The sequence below is a fragment of the Penaeus monodon genome, chromosome 12 (genome assembly GCF_015228065.2).
Source record: "Penaeus monodon isolate SGIC_2016 chromosome 12, NSTDA_Pmon_1, whole genome shotgun sequence".
Taxonomy (NCBI): Eukaryota; Metazoa; Arthropoda; class Malacostraca; order Decapoda; family Penaeidae; genus Penaeus; species Penaeus monodon.
The window spans coordinates 1920917-1925973 of record NC_051397.1 but is presented as its reverse complement, the minus strand read 5'-3'; positions in this window follow the sequence as shown (position 1 = coordinate 1925973).

The window sequence follows — 5057 nt, the reverse complement described above, 5'->3', positions numbered from 1 at the left end:
CTAATGCGATTTATTTTGGTATGTTATGTGTGTTAGGATAGCCAAGATGAATTTACAGTACTATGATGTGTTCTTTCTTGTAAGTCGTGGAGCGATTCTACTTACATCGTTAATGTGTGATAGTAATAACAATAATTTACATCAAAATATTAATCCTTAATTATTCAAAGTGATCTTCGAGGCAGTCTCTAGTCTGATTTGTCTTTACCTAAAAAGCTGTCTCGCCAAATTAACTTTCTTACCATGTTACAAGGAGGAACATTAGTAGTATCTGATGTAAAGATGTGATCACTACTAATATGATAATGCATTTTTTTTTTTTTTTTTTTTTTTTTTTTTTTTTTTTTTTTTTACCATCATGTTAAGGTCGCCCTTTACGAATTACGAGTCCGCTGTGATGTGATTTCTCCTTCCCAACAAGTGGTCTCGTAAAACAGTCGTCCGTATTTGGTTGAAAGATTAAGCTTATTGAGATGTTGGGGCGTAAATTCTGCTGGGAAAGTGAAATTGGTTTTTTTTTTTCTGCTGAGGTGGTCCTCCAGTCTGGGTCTGCTTTGATGCCATTTGTTCTCTTTCAAAAAGTTGTATTGCGAAGTGTGTTTTATGGGAGTGTGCTTGTGACGTAAATTGTGGTGTAATGATCTTTTAGACTTCAATGGAAAGCATTTTATCAACCTGCACGTTTTCGGCCAAAACTTGTTAAGATTATTTATTTATTTATTTATTTATTATTTATCTATTATCATTATTATTATTATTATTATTATTATTATTATTATTATTATATATATATATATATATATTATATTATATATATATATATATATATATATATACTTTTTTTTTTTTTTTTTGCTATTTTACCTCGGATGTTCTGTTCTGAAGTCTGTTCAAAAGTGTAAGACGTTGAAAAATATTTTTATATGTCATGTGTGTTTTAGTGTTGGTCTGTTTAACTACTCTCTCATTCTCTTTCTGATTGGCTGTTTCTCTCTCTCTCTCTCTCTCTCTCTCTCTCTCTCTCTCTCTCTCTCTCTCTCTCTCTCTCTCTCTCTCTCTCTCTCTTCTCTCTCTCTCTCTTCTCTCCTCTCCTCCCTCTCCTCTCTTCCCTCTCTCTCTCTCTCTCTCTCTCTCTCTCTCTCTCTCTCTCCCCAACATCTGCTGGCTCCAACACGACTCCTAGAAAAAGAAACAGAAATCTCAAGACACATTGTTCGGTGACAGTTTAGTTGCTTTTCACAAGGAAGAGAGAAGTATATTGTAAACAGAAGGACAGAGGGAAGAGACGAAGAGGAGAGGGAGATACACAAAGACAAACAAAGGGAGGGACATAGAGATGGGGAGAAAGGCAACGACGGAGAAAAGGGACGAAAGCAAGGAGAGGAGAAAGAGCAAGATACGAAATAATTGACGAGAAGTGGAGAGAGAGGAAGAATGAGAGAGAGAAAAGAGAGAGAGAGAGAAATGGACAGACAGACAGAAAGACATACATACAAAAGAAAGAAACGGGAGAGAGAGAGAGAGGAGAGAGAGAGAGAGAGAGAGAGAGAGAGAGAGAGAGAGAGATGGACAGAAAGACATACAAAGAGAAAGAAACGGAGAGAGAGAGAGAGAGATCATAAAGAGACAAAGAGAGATTGAACGAACGAAAGACAAAACGAAGGAAAAAGAGAGAATGAAAATGAAGCGAAGACACAAACAGAGGATGACCCCCCCTGCCCCAAGCACCTCGGGAGCTGAAAAGGTTCATAGCTTCGCCGGCAGAGCGCGTCAGGTGAAATAAGGTGACATTATAAGGAGAGACCAGGTCGGGAGAGGCTAATGGGTGATAAACTAAGGCAAATCTTTTCCGAATGTGTTTTCTTTTCTCGTGCGTTGAGGCTGACAGCAAGAACTCCAAGTCTCTGCTATTTATTTCTCCTTTCGACCTTGATTAGTGACGTGGTAAATCCGAGAAGGAATGCCGGAAGGGAGAAGCGAGGGTTTTCCCTTTGTCAGTTTTTAATTTCATTATTCCGTTCTATTATTATTATTATTATTATTATTATTATTATTATTATTATTATTATTATTATTATTATTATTATTATTATTATCATTGTTATTGTTATCATTGTTAGCATTATTATTATTATCATTATTACTATTATTATAATTATTTATTTATTTATTTATTATTATACATATATTTTTTTTCATGACGGACATTTCATTACGTTAAATAGCGAATGAACAAATAATCTAATCGGAAATGTGGCAACTGAGGAAACCTATGGCGATTTTTTTTTCAGTTAAATTTTGTATTTTTAACACCAAAGCAAGTGCATAAAATTTTTGATAGAGATATAGTATAGATTGTTTTACATTGTGTGTGTGTGTGTGTGTGTGTGTGTGTGTGTGTGTGTGTGTGTGTGTGTGTGTGTGTGTGTGTGTGTGTGTGTGTGTGTGTGTGTGTGTGTGTGTGTGTGTGTGTGTGTGTGTGTGTGTGTGTGTGTGTGTGTGTGTGTGTGTGTGTGCATGCATGCATTAGTGTATACCACATTGTGTCCCCTTTATTCTATGATTGCCTATTTCTTGTATATACGAAAGATACGGTTAGTCAACAGCAACTTCGGTGAAAACAAGGTGAAGGCTTTTTACGCCAAATTACGAATGTGCTGCTTTATCTATAACCACGTTAATATCTCTAATTTGTTTTCATTCGTCGTGAATGCGTTAGACACAAAAAGAAGAAGAAAAAAAAACTCGATATTTGTAGTAAATTGTCCTTAGTCGAAAAATAAAACAAATTTTCCTTGGATAAGGACAAGCTCATGACAATGATATTATGAAATAGAATGTGAAAAGAAGTGTATATTTTTATCATCTTTATTTCTGGGGGTGGCGAGAGCCTACGGGGGAGGGGGGGGGTATAAGCAAGGGCCTGAGCAGATAGAGTTTTAAACTTTAGTCATTTACATCCAATGGATACCTTCGTTGTGTTTTGTAAGACTATCCCATAGCTTCCAAAAGACATTGATGCAATGATCAACCCAACTGCAGTATTTCGTGTGTAAAAGCCATTTTCTCTGCGACGCGAAACATAATTGGAGCAGTATAATAGAAAACACCAATTATAAAGAAAGTTAGCTTGTGTACACGTGCATATGTGCTTGCAAATGTTCTGTTCAAAGAAAGGAAAGTCACTCTATCAACTCTCATTAACAGTTAGCTAACAAGTTTAAAATCATGAGACATGCACAGAAGATAATGAACGTATCAGTTATATGCTTTTGTCCTTAAAAAAAAAAAAAAAAAAAAAATCATTATCTATTTTCTTTTTCTTTTTTTTTTCTTTTTAAATCTCGAAAAGCCGAATAACTCTGCGAGTACACTTCTATCATCCAATCAACAAAGACTTTACAACTTTAAGCTCTGATTTGCTATTATGTAACTTTTCTTATTTCTTGACGCTTGTAGTTACCATTTCAAACGTCTCGTTCGCTTTTTGATGCGATTTTTCTAAAGATTCATTCTCGGTTGCATAAACACGTACATACAAGTATTGATCTATGTAGCCATCATTCTATTTGTCTATCTATATTGCACCGTATATATATATATATATTATAATATATATATATATATATATATATATTATATATATATATATATATATTATATATATATGATATATATTACATATTTATATGTTGTTTGTGTTGTTAATATTGTATGTGTGTTTTTGTTGTGATAGAGAGGAAAGAATAGATAATATATAGATAATAGAAGTGTGTGATGAGAGGGGAGGGGGGTGGGGGGGGGGTAGAGAGGAAGAGAAGATAGAGAAGAGTAAGAGAGAGAGAAGAGAGAGAGTAAGAGAGAGAGTAAGAGAGAGAGTAAGAGAGAGAGTAAGAGAGAGAGTAAGAGAGAGAGTAAGAGAGAGAGTAAGAGAGAGAGTAAGAGAGAGCAAGAGAGAGAGAGCAAGAGAGAGAGAGTCAGCGAGAGAAAAAGTAAGAGAGAAATTAAGAGAGAAATTAAGAGAGAGAGAAAAAACAGGGGAGGAGAAGGAAACGAAGTTCTCATTGATTTTCATTCAAATGACTTGAGCGTTAAGGATTTCAAGTGCGCCCAGTTTAAAGATGCTATGTAGCCCGGAATCAAAACCATCTGCTGACATCGATGGCAAAAATATTAAGCGACTGCCTCTGATTTTTGTGTAAGGCGCTTAGTCACTTCGAAAACTGCGATGGTTTCTGCTTAATGATCAATTCATTTGTCTTGCATCGTGGAGTAATTATGTACTGTTATGATTTGTAACATTTGTTAGTTTATTCATTCTTTTTATGATGCATAGGTAGTTAAACGCTCTCTGTCTCTTTCTTTATCTCTCTCTCTCTCTCTCTCTCTCTCTCTCTCTCTCTCTCTCTCTCTCTCTCTCTGTCTCTCTCTCTCTCTCTCTTTCTCTCTCTCTCTCTCTCTCTCTCTCTCGCTCTGTGTGTGTCTCATGCACAACTTTCCAGCCATGCAGATATCCTATAAAAAAACACTACGTGATGGAATATTCTGCAATATTACGACAAACTCATTATTGAAAAAGACAGCATTTGCAACTCGATACGCTCCTGCCATTAATCTTGCAAAGCTAATGGATATTGGCAACCTATCACTCTTTGCTATGAAATCATCTTAAATAAACTGGGGATATTTGCATATATACAAGCCTACATAGCGAGATAAACTTAAGATATGCGTGTGTATACAAGCTTACATATGTAACGAGATAAGGAGATAGAGAGAGATGGAAAAAGAGATAAACAGACTTGAATAAGTAGATAGATAGAAAGAGAAGGAGAGGAAGAGAGCGATAGAGACTTTTATATAACACTTAAGCATCAGAGATTTTGATATAACAATTATTCACAACATTCCATTTCCATAATGAATGCATATAAATGAATACTTTACTTCAATGGACAGAGTAACGAGCATATTTCCTTTGATTTGCGAATACTTTGCAATGTCAGAGCAGATCGGAACGACTCAAAGTAAAATAGAAGCCTTGTCTTTCGGGAGGT